Source organism: Capricornis sumatraensis, chromosome 5, assembly GCF_032405125.1.
Source record: "Capricornis sumatraensis isolate serow.1 chromosome 5, serow.2, whole genome shotgun sequence".
NCBI classification, from domain to species: Eukaryota; Metazoa; Chordata; class Mammalia; order Artiodactyla; family Bovidae; genus Capricornis; species Capricornis sumatraensis.
Genome location: NC_091073.1, coordinates 81,944,193 through 81,962,058, shown reverse-complemented (window position 1 = coordinate 81,962,058; position 17,866 = coordinate 81,944,193).

The window sequence follows — 17,866 nt, the reverse complement described above, 5'->3', positions numbered from 1 at the left end:
CTCCCTATGCGGGGGGCCCGGGTTTGATCCCTCACCAGGGAACTAGATCCCATATGCCATAGCTAAGAGTCCGAATGCCACGGTGAGGACTGAGTATCCTGTATGCCCCAACTAAGACCCAGCAAGCCCAAATAAATAACTTTTTTTAAGGAGAGAACATGAGGGCTACCTTCTGGAAGGTCCTCCAATGAGCCTCACATCTGGCATTCAAGCTGCTGTGTAGGCTCCACCCATGCTGAATAGGTCTAGCCTATGTAACTAATAAGCTGTTGCAGAAATGATGGACTGTGAAATGAGAGGCTAGGCCAACAAAGACAATGAAGCTTCCGCTTTTCTCTATTGGATTCTTCACTCTATGGGAAGCCAGCACCAGGTCATGAGGACACTCAGGTTCTATCAGGAGGTAGATAGTTTTTCTACTGAGAAAAACTGAGGCCACCTGCTAATGGGCATCTCCAACCTGCCAGGCAGGTGAGTGAACCACCTTGGGAGCAGGTCCAACAGCCCCAGTTGAGCCTTCAGATGATCCGGCCCCACGCAACATCCTGACTGCAACCTCAGGAGAGATGCTGAGCCAGAACCTCCCAGCTGAGCCACTCCTGGATTCCTGACCCACAGAAATGCTGTAAGATAAAGTTTTGTTGTTTCAAGCCACTAAGTGTTGAGGTAATTTTTCACATAGGAATAGATGACAAATACAGAGGAAAAACAGTTTAAAAATATAACACAATCCATTTTTCTCATATATATGTATTTAAATCTCTCTCTTTATTTTAGGCCACACCACACAGCATGTGGATCTTAATTCCCCAACCAGGGATTGAATATGTGCCTTCTGAAGTGGAGGCTTGGAGTCTTAACCACATCATGGAAGACCTTGTCATATACATGTATATGTGATATACACATGGGAGGAAATACAGGAAAATAGTAATAGTAGTTATCATGATCATGGAAATATGAGTGACTTTATTTTCCTCTTTGTTTATCTATATGTCCTGCATTTTCTGCAATGGATTTGTACTAATTAAGTAGTATTTAAAAATCAAGTTAAAAACAAAAAGGTTGGGTCTTATCTGCTTTCTTTGCACAGAGGCTCTGAGGCCCAGACTCTGAAGGATGGAGGCTCAAAGTTAAATGGGTCAAATTACCAGACTCCATATTCCGTGGGAAAGAAAGTGAGGCTGGAAGCTGGAGAATCCCGCCTGCAAGCCCCTTCCCCACTGGCCTGCCAGCCCTCCACACCAGCTGGGCAACAGTGTGGGTACTCCCTGAGCTGGTACAACAGGGCCTGCAGGTCAGTATGGTGTTGCAGCTGTTCACTTACAGCAGGGTCGACTGGAGGCCGGCTGCGCCCTTGTGTAAGGGCAGACCAGGGGCCTGGTGATGAGAGGGTATCAGGTAGTGTGGCCATGTCAGGGACAGAGAAAGGGGGAGATGAGCCAAGAGACAGCAGAGTGGGCTGGGACCTCGGTAGCCACTGCTGGCAAGTACCCAGCGCCTTCCGCAGGCCGGCTCCTGTGCTAGATGCTTACATGCAGCACAACTGGCCGGCAAGCTCAGGGCAGTCATTTTAAATGTGGGGACGCTGGGGCGCCTGGGAGTGAAGGGATTTCTGATACACAGCAGCCATCAGTGACTTAGCCAGGATTCCCCCCCAGCTCAGCCTAACTCCAGGTGTGCTGGAAGATTAGTCTGACTAGATGGGGAGGGTCCCTCCAGGGTTAAGCACATGCTGGGAGTCAGGAAGTAGCTCTGGAGCTGCTTCCATGATGGAGATGTTCAGAGGCCTCAGCTTCAGCCAGGGGAGGTGGGGAGGAGGGAGGGGGTGGTGGGGGGAGCCGAAGTGGCCACACAGGTCTGTCCTGCACAGTGCTTGCCTCTGACAGCAGGTGGGCCTGAAGGCCTGGGGCCAGATGTTGGGGTGAAACCTAAAGGCTGGGGCCATGGGAGGGAGGGGGGTAGAGAGTGGGTGAGGAACAGGGTGTGTCCTGCACATCCGCCAGCTGCAGGATCATTCAGGGCCCAAAGGAGGCAGGATAATGCTGGGCTAACATGGGAGCAAACTCAATTCTGCTCTGTAGATCCATTTCCTGTTTGGTATTGGTTACAGCAATTATATCTGCCCTAATTAACACTCAGAATGAAAGCACCAATGACCCGAACAGAGCTTCGGAAGGGATTGAATCACACATTTATTTAAGATTTATTGAGCATCTAATTTGTGTTCAGTCTAAGGTTATGAAAATGACTAGTTTTTAGTTCTCAAGGACCTTACGCTCTGGCAGAAGAGACAAGCAAATAGCAAATACTAACTGATACTGGCAGAGCTGCAGAGTCTTGAGGGAACATGAGAGAGACTAGGAGGGTTCTCTGGAGAACAGGGTTTCTCAGGACCTCTTCCTGCAGTCCTTGATGTATGAGCAGGAAATGGCCAGCAGAGAAGCACATTCTAGATTGAGGGGCCAGCAGAACAAAGTCAGAGGCGTTTGGAGAAATGCATATATTTCTAGTGACTTGAAATAATGCACTCAAAGAGTACACAAAGGAAATTAGGCTGTTTTAAATAGCATTTGGGCTAAAGAGGAGATCTGAGTTGGGTTACACCCCCCTTTATAAATATATAACCATTAGTGTACCAAATATAAAAAGTACGGATAATAGCAAAAGCACTGTGGCGGATTCATGTTGATGTATGGCAAAACCAATACAATATTGTAATTAGCCTCCAATTAAAATAAATAAATTTATATTTAAAAAATAGCTAAAGCAAAACTCAAAGGAACCCTTAATTCACTTACAAAAAAAATAAATGAAAAATCAATGAGCAACACATTCCTCTAAAGGTATTTAAAAAAAACCCAACACACAGAATATAAAGTAAACCTAAGAATAAAGCAATCAATAATGATAAAAGTAGAAACAAATTGTACAGAAAATACGCAAATATGGCTGCACCTATGGTTGATTCATGTTGATGTATGACAGAAAACCACAAAATTCTGTAAAGCAATTATCCTTCAATTAAACATTAAAAAAAAAAATAGCAAACTTGAGGAATTTCCCTGGTGGTCCAGTGGCTAAGACTCCGTGCTGCCAATGCAGGGGGCCCAGGTTTGATCTCTGTTTAGGGAACTAGATCCCACACGCCACAACTAAAGATTGAAAATCCCACAACTGGGACTTCTCTGGTGGAACGGTGGGTAAGAGTCCACCTGCCAATGCAGGAGACGTGGGTTCAATCCCTGGTCCGGGAGGATCCCTCATGTTGTGGGGCAGCTGAGCCTGTGAGCAGCAACTACTGAGCCTGCGCCCTAGACTCCCTGAGCAACAGCTACTGAGCCCACGCGCTGCAGCTACTGAAGCCTGAGCGTTCCAGAGCCCGTGCTCTGCAGCGAGAAGCCCATAGCGCTGCAACTAGAGAGTGGCCCCTGCTTGCCACAGCTGGAGAAAACTCTCTCCCAGCAATGAAGAGCCCATGGACTGTAGCCCACCAGTCTCCTCCGTCCAGGGATTCTCCAGGCAAGAATACCGCAGTGGTTTGCCATTCCCTTCTCCAGGAGATCTTCTTGACCCAGGGATTGAACCCGGGTCTCCTGCTTTGCAGGAAGATTCTTTACCATCTGAGCCACCAGGGAAGCCCAATGAAGACCCAGCGCAGTCAAAAATAAACAAATAAAAAAAAAATTTTTTAAGAAAATCCCACAACTAAGACCTGGTACAGCCAAATGAATAAATAAATATTTAAAAATTATATCTATAAAAACAAAACAAAAAAGTAAATTTGATTAAAATGGTGAATTTCATTGCATGTATTTTATATCAACGTTAAAAAAAGAAGAGTAACAGATGAAGTAGAAGAGTCAGGGGTCCCAATTACAGATGGAAAGAGACAGGGGCCCGTGGAGAGAGCTGCCTCACCCTCAAGCCTCCCTGGGCAGTGGCCTCTCCCTTGTAGGAACCGTGACCCTGGAAGTCCTTGTTCCAGCTCCCTCGTGGCGCTTGGAACAGGAAGAGGGAGCTGGTGGACACTTGCTACCTACCTGATCTCAGATAAGTGATTCATTCACAATTTCAGTTTCTGAGCCTATAAAAAGTCCTGAGCCTTGGCCCTGGTCAGGTGGGTGGCCTGCTCCTGGGCAGTGCCCTGGACATGTGTGCTCTTAGGGGTGGGGGCAAACATGGTTTGTTGCCACCCACACCCGGTTCCCCTTCATTCTTACTCAAAGAGCCTTCGTTTGTGGCAACACACCCAGTACTGGGGGTTGGACCTGCCTGGCCTCACCCCCATCCTCTTCTGGAGACAACAGGAGGGAGGCAGCTAGGGAACATGTGGAAGCGGAAGCCCCACTCCTCTTGCATTTGGAGCATCACTGAATCTGCTGGTACCCCAGACAGCCATGAGGGGGAGGACAAGACAACCCGCGGGGCTGACCCAGAGTCTGACATCAGGCTGTCATGTATGGGGGTGGGAGCCACCTCTGGACTATTTTTTATGTGAGATTATGAGCCTATCAATGAATTCAGCGTTAGGTGGGTGTCTGGTACAGCCCAATGGACCATAATTGCCTCATGAGGACTAACAAGTTATTCTGCTTTTCTTCATGTGAGCAAGCCTGAAGAGGGGGAAGCAAGGGACAGTGGGGCACATGTTGGTAATCACCCTCGACAGAGTGGCTCAGGAAAGACCACAGGAGGTGAGGCAGGAACTGGACTTCACTCCTTTCAAGGTTATGGAAACCCAGCTGGAAAATGTTTAACAACTGGCTCTCCAGGGGGAAAGACCTGAGTGAAGGAAGTGAGCAGAGACAGGCTGCAGCCACTGCCCCCAGCCTCCGGAGGACCTGGTCCTCTGGCATAGCTAGGCCACCTCGCAGAGGCTGTGGTTCTGGCAGGGACTGTGTGACCACAGCACGAGGGGCTCTGCCACACGTTCTCCTATCACTCTGGCCCTACCACCTGCAGATGGAGTTGGGCCTCTGTCCCACCCTCTGACTTTCGCCAGGTCTAACGATGCCACTGGTCAAGCTAGGTCTGCTGCTGCTTCCCACATGGATTCCCTGTGTGGTTGAGCTATACTCATGAGCTTTACAGTCACTTTGAAAACATCTTAGAGAACTAATTTACAGCAGCAAGAGCCTACATTACTTGTTTTAAATAAAAGGCAAATGATGCCCATCCAAAAACTCTATCCAATTATCCAGATATCACTAAAACTCTCTTCATATATAGCAACCCACCAGTGACTTTTGCATAATATGAAACATTCAAAACACCAATTACCTAATTATTTAACTCTTAAAGAGCTCAGTGGTGGCTGTAATTGTATGGAGTACATAGCAATCCTGTTCATGTCACAACCTATCACATTGTAGATGTTGGAGGCTGCCATGATCCCCTTGTACAGGCACTGTACCTGCCCCCACCTGCTCCAGCTGGCTGCCAATAGCTCACAGCTGGGCCCTTCTCCTAAGACCCACCTTCAACCTACTAAGTCATCCTGCCCAGAAATACCTGGGAGGTTATGTGCCCCCAGGTTTGGCGGAGAAAATACAGTATGTCGTGCAATATTTGGGACATATATTACAATTTTATTTGCTGTTTATCTGAAATTCAAATATAACTGGGCTTCTTTTTTTTTATTTGCTAAATTTTTATTTGCTGAATCTGGCAGCCCCTACCCTCCTACCAGGGCCTCCAACCAATGAATGCCCAGTATAGAAGGGCAAAGGCTACCTGGCCTCAGGAGAGATGACTCACACACGAGGCCATTCATGACCCAGAGCTCCCCATGGGATTAGACTGTGGCTTGACTTCTGCTAAATGTGAATCTGCCTCCATCCTTGTCTTACCAAGTCCCTCATACACCCGGCCTCACCCTGTGAATTCTCCTGCTCTCCATCACAGTATGGTCCCAAGAGACCTGGTCTACAGAGACCAGACATTATATCAGCTCACCACATTGATGACTCATCCTAGTTGGACATCATGCTAGTTGGATATTATGCTAGTTGGACACAAGAGGTGAGTATCATGGATGTCTCGTGGTGAGACACATCTCGAAAAGCCTCAGGGGCTGCCACCTCTGTGAAATTTGCCACGGCCCAGTGGTCTGGGACATGCCAGGGACAACTGCTTTAAAGTGAGTAATGATCATGCCTTGTTTCTCTTAAGAAAGGTGTGTAGTGCTTGATAAGCCTCTTCAGATTTTGGAAGCAGCATATTCTTGCACTTGGCGATACTGTTCCAACCTATTTATTGGATGAAACAGAAGGCTGATAGGTTAAGTGGAGCCAGAGAAAGAAAGCGCTCTGGAGCCAGTTGGCCACAGTCAGCCCTGACTCTTAGGCCATGTGACCTGGCAGCTGTGATACTTGAGGTGTTACACTGTGGGGAGTGTGATAAATCCCAAAAGGAGTGTCGCCGACCAGACCCCAGGCTCTGGACCAAGGGCCTACTACCTGCAGCAGGTGAGCCAAATACCAAATACCACTTGAAAGGCAGCTCCTGGTCTGTCGCTGGGCCCCAGTAGAGACAGAACATCTAACCACGGGGCACTGAGTGACTGATCATATGGCCAGAACTGCCCATCCTGAGCTGGGTGACGTCAGAGCTGCTAAGTCATCAGATCGGGCAGATGCCACAGCCATCCATCATAAGACAGGAGGGCGTCTGCAATCAGACTCAAGCAGGGGCAGGAGGCTCAGACCCACCTCCTGTCACTACCACTCTTGCACGAATGCCCCCGTGCCCCCCTCAGCTCACACAGATGCCCTTCCCTCTGTCTGGCTGCTGGAGGGATCAAAACCCACTCACTTGGTCCACAGACAGGTCAGCTTGGCCCATTGGTGCAAGCTGGAGACGGGCATTTGCCAGGCAGCAGTCCCACTCAAGGGTGGCCATGGAAGGCAGAAATGGAGAGAAAGGCTCTCAAGAGTCAGCGTTTGGGGCAGGCACCCAGTGACTCCCCTTGCGAAGAGAGAGAAACGGCCCACAGGTCAAGGCACCCACAGACCATGGACAGGAGGGAACAGCTTAGCTGGAAGGAGCGAGATTAGAGGACTGGGGACAGGAATGGGGCGGGGAGGAGGACTATGGAGAAATCCAGGTGCTCGAGAACAAGTCGGCGGAGTTCCAGCCCATGAGAAACCACCTGCTAGAGAACAGGCACTGAACAAGCACGCGGAGGGCTGGCTAGTAGCTTCACGTTGGTAGCTTCTCGGCGTTAACACAATGCCCTCACAAACCATTAACCATGGCGGCGGATGTGGAAGCTGTGTCTACGCCCCAAAGCATAGGCTCCATCTTGCCAAGGCTAGCCTAGCTTTTGCTGTTGTCAAATGTGTGACCTGCCAGTGTCAGAGACCAACCTTAAACCTCTGGGGTGATACTGTTCCTCCAGGGCACCAACCAGCCACAACCTGGTCTAAGTTGATCACGCAGGACCGCTCCACTCTAGAAGGGGCAACCATCTGCTCTTCCAGGCACACGTCTGCCTTTCCTACTTTCACTGTCTCAGCCAGTACCACCAACCAAGGAACCTCGAATCTCCTGATCCGAGATCCCCCACAGCACGACCGCAGAGGAAGGACCTGCTTCTTGGCAAAGGAGGCTTGGCAGTGAGTGCACAATCAGGACGCACTAGTCCTCCCACCTAACAGCTGCCCTACGATAGAGCAGTCAAACAACCTCCTGAAGGCACAGCTGAGCTGTCAGCTTGAAGATGCTCGCCCCCCAGTAGAAGGGACCTGTGACCTCCAGGGTGCAGTGTCCACTCTAACAGCCACTGGGTGATGCTGCGTCCCTAAAAGGTAAAATACATGGTCTGGGAACCAAGGGCTCTTCATCATTCTTCACGACTGATGTGAGGGGATTTGTTCTTTCTGTACCTGCAGCCTTAGGTTTTGTGGGCCCAGGGGTCCTGGTTCTCAGAGGAGGGATGCTTCCACAAGAGATACAGGAAGAGCCCCACAGAATTTAAAGTTATGACTGCATCCTGGTCAGCCCTGCTCCTGGGGCCAGCAGCCAGGCAGGACACCTACAAGAGCCAAGTGCCAGGAGCCGGGCTGGATACAGAGAATGCACTAGGTCTAGGGCAACCAGAGTGTGGCTGCAGACTCCAGGCTGTGAGGCTGCAGTTTGGGATGTCTTCTGAGGGTCTGGCTCTGCGCCGATGTCATGGGAGGCTCTGTGCAGGGGAAGCCGACCTGGAGTTGCACTGATACGGCTCACTTTGGATGCAATAGGGAAAGTGAATTGACTTGCAAGGCGAGGACCTGGAGTGGGACAGCCAGCAGAGGCAGGTGGAGGGGGGAGGACAGGAGAGCAGAAAGCTGCTGGGGGCCGGCTGGCCCCAGGAGAACACACGCAACGATGCACTTTGCAAGACAGACAGGTGGCCTTGGGCCAAAGCTGAGAGAACGCCTGTGAGTGGCTTGGTAAGGGGAGCTGGGCTGCCTGGAGGCCACACTGCAGTAAGGACAGGTATGGACGAGGGCCCGAGGGCATGCCCAGCACAGGACCCTTGTCCTGTGTGCCCACACCAGCTCTCTGACTCCAGAAGGCAGCTGATTCTAGCGCCTCAGGGAGCCAGCGCCTTGGGAAATCCAGTGGGTGCGCTGCCCTAGCAGAGCCCCGAGTCCTTCCTGGGAATCATGTGTAGCAGAACTCACGAAGAGTTCTCCTTTCGCTCTGATTGCTACACTGTAAGGCTGGGAGCCTGCAGTTTCTATGGCCGCATCCCCGCCCAGTGGAGAACACACATGGTCCGGAAGGGAAAGCGACACCAGCCCCAGACAGAAGTGGACAGAGGACCCTCGGCCACCGTTGGACCTCAGATCCTGCTCCCCTCCCCTCCCCTCACCTCAGCACAGGGAACTTGGTCCCATCAGCCAGTCCATCCCTTCTTTGCTTCCCCTGCTTCCATTGAATTTGCATTGCTTATGGCCAGAGAGCCTGACAAATCCCTGGACAATCATTTATCAGAGTAGCTGTGAACTGCACTATTCAGAGTGGTAGTCACTGACTACATGTGGCTTTTTGTCACTTGACACATGGCAAGTCCAGATTGGGAGAAGCTGTACGTGGAAAATACACATGGCTTTGGAAGGCAATATAAACCACAGTGTGTAAAATATTTCATTAACAGTTTTTATGTGGCTTGCTTGTTTCACTGATAATATTCTGGGTTTTTGTTTTGTTCTGTCTTGTGTTTTGTTTTTTTAAAAAATATTTTGACCATGCTGCACAGCATGGATGCTGCATGATCTTAGTTCCCTGACTACGGATCAAACCTGAGCCCTCAATAGTGTAGCGGAGTCCTAACCACTGGACCTCCAGGGAAGTCCCAATAATATTCTGTTTTTGTGTGTTAGTCTCTCAGTTGTGTCTGACTCTTTGCAACCCCATGGACTGTAGTCCACCAAGCTCCTCTGTCCATGGAATTCTCCAGGCAAGAATACTGGGGTGGGTAGCCATTTCCTTCTCTAGGGGATCTTCCCAACCCAGGGATCAAACCCAGGTATCCTGCATTGCAGGCAGATTCTTTACCATCTGAACCAACAGGGAAGCCCTTAATATTCTGTTTATAGTGGGTTAAATAAAGCTTTATGAAAATTAATCTACCTATTTCTCTTTACTTTTGTAACATGGCTACTAGAAAACACTGCATTTCCCCTGGACAGTGATGTGTGGAGTTGTGCCTGCATTAGAGAAGGCTGACACCTTGAGAGTCACCTTCAGACACAAGCAGAACACATGGCTGTGCACAAGGGGAAAAGCAGTCAGCTCTTGGCTTGCTGTCCCTTCCTCCTCACAGACAGGAAGTGTCAAGTCCAAGTACCCCTCCCCTAGGAAAGGGATTCTCTCCAGCCCTAGTGATTCTTTCCTGTCACCCAGCATGTTCCCTCCTGGATGTCCTTCCTGCCTCCAAGCCCTCACAGACACATCCTGTCTGGGCTGGCTTCCTCCCCAGGTCCCTGTGCAGTACCCCTTCTTGCTGGCCTTCCTGGCCAGCCCACCTGCAAAGGAATGGAAAGGAAGGCCAGGACTTATACCTCATCCCAAACTCTCTAAGAGGCCCGCACGCCACACTTCCTGGTCTTCAGTCCCTTCCTTCCACTGTTACTAGACCCCTAGCCCCTCCCCTAGCCTGGCCCCTCCTGCCCTCCCGTGGGCCATGCAGGACACTGCTACCAATTCCCAAATGCAAGGAAAATGCAGGCTGTGACCTTGCATGGGTATGGGTTTGGGAAGCCTCCTCCTTTGCCCTCCTCAGGGTTGCCCATGAGGGGAAATAGCTCTGTGTGGTCTATTATATTTTGACTAAAAGTGTCAGAATTTGATTAAAACTCTGTGTGTGTGTGTGTGTGTGTGTGTGTGTGTGTGTGTGTGTGTGTTGGGATGGGGGAGGTGATGTACAGCTGAAAAGAAAAAGTCCTCGAAGCCAGTGAGCCGAAGTGTAAGGCAGGCAGGCAGGGCTGTGCTCATCACTGAGGTGGGGGTGGGGCGGCGTGGGAGGCAGAGCCACAGCCCCCAAGACTTTCTAGTCCTTGGAATCTGTGCAATGCGACCTTACATGGCGAAAGGGAGGTGACAGATGTTTAAGAACCCTGAGATGGGGAAATGGTCCTGGACTGTTTCATGGGCCCAATAGCATCCTAAGCATCCTTATAAGTGGGAGGCAGGAATGTCAGAGAAGATGTAATGGCAGACGCAGAGGCTGGAGGGGCAGCTGCCAGCTTTGAAGATGGAAGAAGGGGCCATGAGCCAAGGAATGCACATGGACTCAGAAGCCAGAAAGGCCAAGAACATGGACTCTCCTCTAGAACCCGCCGAGGAACTGGCTCTGCTGACACATTGTTTTTAGTCCAGAAGACCCATTTCAGACTTCTGACCTCCAGAACCGTCAGTTGATAAATTTGCTTTGTTTTAAGCCACTATTTGTGATCATTTCTTACAGAAGCTATAAGAAACCCATGCAGAGAGGAACCAGCATTTATATTTTTATCTCAGCTGTGTGAATATGTGCTCAGTCGTGTATGACTTTTTGCAACCCCAGGGACTGTAGCCTATCAGGCTCCTCTGTCCATGGGATTCTCCAGGCAAGAATAGTAGAGTGGGTTGCCATTTTCCACCGCAGGGGTTCTTCCTGACCCAGTGACTGAAACCACATCTCTTCCGTCTCCTGCATTGGCAGGCAGATTCTTTACCACTGCGCCACCTGGGAATCCCTTTTAGCAACTACTAAATGCATAAAAGTGTCCGCATTAGTAAATATAAATCTGAGCAATTGTGCTTCCCAGACATGTTATGAGGGATGGGCAGTGTTGTGGGGTGGGAAGGGATCACCCTACTACATGTGTCCCCGGCTGGTGCCCGCCTTTATGAGGACTGCCAAGCCTCAGAGTCCCCCTGGAGGAGGACTGTACACAGCAGCGGGCGGTCACTGGCCCAGAGCATGGCAGAGAACCTGTGAGGCCTGGCGTCCAGGCTGAACGGGTCCAGGCTTTCTTGGAAGTCCAGAGGTCTGGCTATATCTCGGCTCCGCAGGTGCCCACCTGTGTGACCTCGGGCACGACCTCTGATGGGTTCCGACTCATCACAAGCAAATACAGGCATAGAGGCGCACCCCATCTGTGGAGCAGTTTGAGCATAAACTGGCTGGACTACAAAGGAGCAGACACGGCCACCAGCACCTGCTGGACCAAGGCACTGCGTGTGGGCACGTGGACCCTGCTGGACCCAGGGGCTCAGAGAGATGGTGCCGGCCACTCTCTCGTGTCCCCCCCAACACATCCTTTCTTGCCTGCGGTCTCGTGGTGACTAACAAGCGTTTGCTCGCACCATGGGATGAGAGGTGGGCCTGTGACAGACCTGGTCAAGCGAGTTGCAGGCAGGTGCCCTCTCCCAGGTGCAGAGGTAGTGAATGCACACCCACAGAGGGAGCTGGGCGACGCAGGGGAGGGGCTGGCGCCCCGTTCTGCCATGCTGCTCCTGCTCCACAAGCTCCTCCTGGGCAGACTCAGGCTCAGCCATTGGAAACCCCGAGTCCTGCCTGATGGCATTTTTTTCACACTACAATTTTAATTTCCAAGTGATTTGCTTATATCAGTGATTATGTGATTGTATGTGTGTGTGAATAGGGAAACATCCACTATTTCTTTGTAATGGACTGAAATCACCACACAGTAGTGGGCCCCTTGTGGGCTCTTTAAAAAGACATCTATCACCATTCTCATTGACTTTTGCTTTACAAATGTATGCATTGGCTTTCTTCATAGTATGTTCAAGGGACATCCTCCTGCAGGTGAGCCTGAGGGGGTTACATGGGCCAGGGCCAGGGGAAGAAAGCAGGTGCTCTCCCCCAGCACACCAGCCTTGATGTTTCTCCCTGTGTGCACAGCCCACAGCCCCATCAGCTGAGACAATGCTGCCCTGGAACCTCTGGAAGAAGGGGGACCTTGGCCAGATCCAGGACCCATGCAGGCCATATACATATATATTTGATGTATATGACACGGGTTTCATGTGAGCCTGTGGATGGGAAAATGATGTCCCAGAACATAGAGTGAGGATACTGTATCTTCTGGAAGAGGGTGTGTCACAGTGTTGGCATCACCTTCCTCCTGCCTGTCTACTTGTGGGACTTCGCTGCCTTCTACTCACAGTGGGAAGCTGTTCTGGAAAGGTCAGCTCTTGGTTACCTAGCATGAGGGGCTCCTCTACTCATCCCTTGAGAGGAACATACTTAGGGGCTCAAACCCCCACAGCAGCCCTGGCAGGCCATAGTACCAGAAGGGAAATTGAGGTCTGGAGGGATTTCAAAGTCACCAAGTCCACCCTGCTAGGGAAGGGAAGAGCGGGTTTGAATCCACAGCCTACCAGGCACAGGCTGGGAGCAGAGGGTCGTCCTTGGAGGTGGAGCCAGCCTCCTTCCCTGCTGGGTGCCCAGACTGGTTCTTTTCTTCTGGGAGTGCTAACCAAAGGAGTTCTTTATTTCCTCCCACCCCTCACCTCCCCTGGGGATGAAGGATGGATCTGCTGGGTCTTCATGCGCAGGAAGCACATTCACCCAGGCCTGTCCCCATTCTCCTGTGGGGGGTCAGCAGAGCTCCCCCCTGGGCAGGATGGCCAGCAGAGTGGGCCTCCACGGGCCCTGCATGAAGAACCGGGGCCCGTGGGAAGCTAGCTCACCACTCCCCAGCATCTATGTGGTTTGCCCAGGGCTTAGAGGTCTGCCAAGCTGTGCTAGGCATGGTCAACTGATGATCAGCAGGTGTCTACAGGCATTCATTGGACATAAGGCTGTGGTCCTGACTGCACATCCCCAGGCAGGCTCTGCTAGGCCCCTTGCAGGGGTGGGAGCCAAAGAGGCAATGTAGTCAGTGTCCACGCTGGAGCAGTGAGCAGCGCCTTTCTTCACAGAGTGGGGTGGGTGTGGGGATGCTTCCTCCACCCAGAGCCCTGGGGCCCTCAGACAGCATAACTTCAAAAGCTCCTGGTTCCCCCAGTCTCCATCAGATCACCCTCTGGCTAAACCTCACAGAAGTTTCCACACCCAGCCCATGCGGCACACGCTGCTATTAACCCATTTTACAGACCAGACAGGTGAGGCCCAGAGCCACCCAGATCTCACCAGGCCTCGAGGAAGCTAACTCCAGAGCCCGGGCAGGCTCTGCCCTCACCAGCAGCCGCCTTTAGGCTCATGAAGTCACTGCCTAAGAACAAATGCTTTCACTGAACCCAGGTCTCCATCACTCACCCCTGTGACTTCAGCAACTCACAGGGCTTCTCTGCCTGCAGAGTCTTCTTTCTGTGACATTAGGGGCAGGACAGCCTCTGAGCACCATCCCCCAGAACAGCCAGTGATTGAACATCGGGCAGACCTGGCTGGTGGGGACCTGGGACCAAGGACCCGTCACCGGGGCCCTTCCCCTCTGCGAGACTCTGGCTTGGGCCCAGCACTGGGTGGTGGTTGGGGGGGGGGTGTGGTCCTTGGAGCACTCCTCCCTGCCCCTGCCCCGGCCTGGGCAGGTGTTTGTTAACCAAGGGAGCAGAGCAGAGGTGGACTAAGATGCATGAGGAGCGTGGGAAGGGACTGGGGATCAAGAGTAAGGCAGGATGACTGCAGGGGGGCCTGAGGAATTGGGGTCCAGGGGGTGCTAGCTGCCCACCTGGAAAGGTGGGCTCTCGGGTATGGCCAGCCCCCACACCTGGCCCCTCGTCCCCCTTACCCCACGGGATCACTCTTGGTCCAGGAACACCCTCCAACCTTCGTGGCCTCTGGAGCCCCGCTCCTTCCAATGCCTCTTCCCAGTTACCTCCCTGCAGCCTAGCTTATGGCTGGTGCAGTTCCCGCTGATTCCAGCTGCTGGTGGGACCCCCAGCATCCAGCTCAAGGAGCCTGTGGGAAGATTCAGAGCTGGAGCACCCTGGCCCACCCCAGCCCTCAGGAGGACAGCCAGGGCCTCTGGCATCGATGGTTGGAGGAGGATGAGCCAGACTGGCCTTTTTAGGGGTCAGGGAGAGGCCTGGACCAGAAGGTCAACTCTCTTGGAAAGGAGAGTCCAAGACCAAAGAGAAGACATGTGAACACTTGTCCAAAAAGCAAAAAAAGACATCCTCCCCCTCAAAAAGAGCCATCATCTGAGTCAGGGAGAAGTGGTCCATTTTCTGGGGTAGAAGGTACATCTCTTTCCAGATCAAAACCCCGCTTTTTATGAAACGTGCCAGATGGGTTTAAACCTCACTGAGAAAAGGGGAGGCTAGAGCTAGTGCTGTAGCTATATTTGAAACGTGAGTGGCTGCAGCGAGGGATTCCTTGAGCAGAAGTAAACAAACAGAAATGGATCCCCACCAGGCACGTGTACTTACTGCAACTTAGTCCCATAAAACAGGCTTCTCCAAATAGCTCGATGGCCTGTACACAGACTGGTCGCCAGGAAACGGCCGCTCTTTCAGAAATAAAGGGATAGAATACATGGCACAAGAGAGGCGGCGGCAGCGGTCAGAGCACCAGGGGCCTTGGCTGACGCCAAGCAGCTTCCCCAGAGGCCCTCAGAGGCTGAAGAGAAAAGGGGCCTGGGACAGGAGGGTGTGGCCCAGGGACACCCCAGGCCTGAGTGCAGCAGGGGTGCAGAGGAGGGGCCAAGGGGACTCCAGTCTGGGAGGGACCTGGGCAGGGGCAGACCCAGACCTGATGGGATGATGTGGAAAGTGGGGGGTTTGGGGAGGAAAGGGGGACCTCTTTTCACTGTGTGTCCAGCCAGAGAAAGAGAGAGAGACAAAGAGACAAGAGAGACATAGAGACAGCGAGAGAATCACAGAGATAAAGAGACAGAGAGACAGGAGAAGGAGAGAGACAGAAAAACAGAGAGAAAGAGAGACAGAGGAAGAGACAGATAGACACACACACACGCACACAGAACTATATTCTCCTTAGGATTGGTGTCTACCTGAGAAGGGAAGGAAGATGAAGGCGGAGGGGAGGGGCCGGGCCTGCCCCCCGTCACAGGATTAGGGGTGCGTTCCAGATCCTTCCCTGGAGGGCCTCCCTTCATCACAAGTCTCATCTCTCTTGCTGCAGGGTGGTTTCAGGGCAGCTCTGCAGAAACCATGGGAGGAGGTCGAGAGCATTCTGCGCCTTTCCCTCTCTTCCCCGCTCTCTCTCAGCCCGTCTGCCCTCCGGTCCCACTCTTGCAGGAGCAGGCATGGGCCTCGCGGGGTCCATACTGCCTCTCACTGCTGGGTCCCCTTGGCCTGCTCCCGACCCCATAAACCCCAGATGACGACGCCTCTCTGGAGCAGGGAGATGTTCGGCATTCTGTTTCTGAGGCGCCTGGACCCTGGGGCCTGGGATGCAGGCGGCTTGCTCAGCTCTCCTGGAGCAGTCTCTGCTTCATAGTCTGCCAGCCCAGCCCCGCTGTGGGACCGCAGGGACAGCGTGTCACATGCTCAGAGCCAGCAGCTCCTGCTTGAGAGGGGCCCACGGCAGGCAGGCATGGCCCCAGCCCCCACTGCTGAATCCACACCTTACTGGGTCACAAGAGCCCGGTCGTCCCATGCTCAGGGTCTTATCACCACTCTGTTCAGTGGAGCCATCTGCTCCTCCCCACTCTGGCCCCTCTGCCAACACATCTGCTTGGGGGCCACCTGGAGCTTTGTGTCCTCCTGAGCATCTGGCAGTAGTAGGGCCTCCAACCAGCTCAGGGGGCAGGGGCCCCACATAGGCTGGGACAGGTCCTGCGGGGAAACAGAGAGCGTGCCTGCCGAGTGACGCACCCTCACCCCATCTCCGAGCCTCTGCTTCAGCAGCAAAGTGCTCAGGGCAGCTGTGGAGGCTGAACGAAGAGAGGTCCGCCCCCTCCCCGGCTCTACCCCCATCCCCTGATTCAGTGCTATAGACTGAATCGTGTTCCCCCAAACCCATATGCCAAAGCCCTAACCCTCAGTGTATAGTATCAGGGTGTGGGCCCTTTGGGAACTGATCAGAGTTAGGTGAGGTCATGAGTGGAGCCCCCATAAGAGGAAGAAACCAGCGTGCTCTCTCTTACCTCTGCATCCCCCGCCACTGTGAAGACCCAGCAATAAAAAAGCTGTCTGCAAGCCAAGAAGTGAGCCCTCCCCAGAAGCTGACCATGCTGGCACCCTGATCTCAGACTTCCAGTCTTCAGAACTGTGAGGAAGCAATGTCTGTTGATTAAGTCACCTGGTCCACGGTATTTTGTTTTGGCACCTGGGCAGACTAAAACACCTGGAGGGTCACCTCCCCAGTTTTCCTCCTGAAAAGTGCTCCCCAAATCCACCACACACAGCTAACTATACAGGCTATGGTGCCCCATCCCTCCTACCCACTAGCAGAGGGGCACAGATGAGAGAGGGTAAAGAATAGACCAGAAACTTCCAAGTGGGCTCCAAGAACCCAATCTGAGGCCACTGAGAAGTGGTGGCCATCAAGAGATAGAACTCTCTACAACCTAAATGTCCACTGACAGATGACCAGGTAAAGAAGATGTGGCGTGTGTGTGCTCACTCACTCAGTCATGTCCGACTCTTTGCAACCCCGTGGACAGTAGCCCGCCAGGCTCCTCTGTCCAGGGGCTTATCCTGGCAAGAATACTGGAGTGGGTTGCCATTTCCTGCTCCAGGGGATCTTCCTGACCCAGGGATCAAATCGGAGTCTCTTGCGGCTTCTGCATTTGCAGGCAGGTTCTTTATCACTGGACCACCTGGGAAGCCCTAAAGATGTGGTACACATCCACAATGGGATGCTGCTGCTGCTGCTGCTGCTGCTGCTGCCAAGTCGCTTCAGTCATGTCTGACTCTGTGCGACCCCATAGACAGCAGCCCGCTACTCAGCCATAAAAAAGATTAAAAGTAATGACACTTTGTAGCAACAAGGATAGACCTAGAGATTATCACACTTAGTGAAGTAAATCAAAGACAAATATCATATGATATCACTTATATGTGGAATCTAAAAAAAATAATACAAATGAACTAACTTACAAAACAGAAATAGACTCACTGGCATAGAAAACAAACATATGGTTACCAAAGAGGAAAAGAGAGGGAGGGAGGGAGGGGTAAATTAGGAACTGGGGATTAACAGATTCACACTACTATGTAAAAAATAAATAAAAACAAGGATCTACTGTATAGCATCAGAAACTATATTTAATATCTTGTAATAACCTTTAATGGAAAAGAACATGAAAAAGTAAATATATATATTCAGTCCAAGGAATTCTCCAGGCCAGAATACTGGACTGGGTAGCCTTTCCCTTCTCCAGGGGATCCTCTCAATCCAGAGATTGAACCCAGGTCTCCCACATCGCAGGTGGATTCTGTACCAGCTGAGGCACAA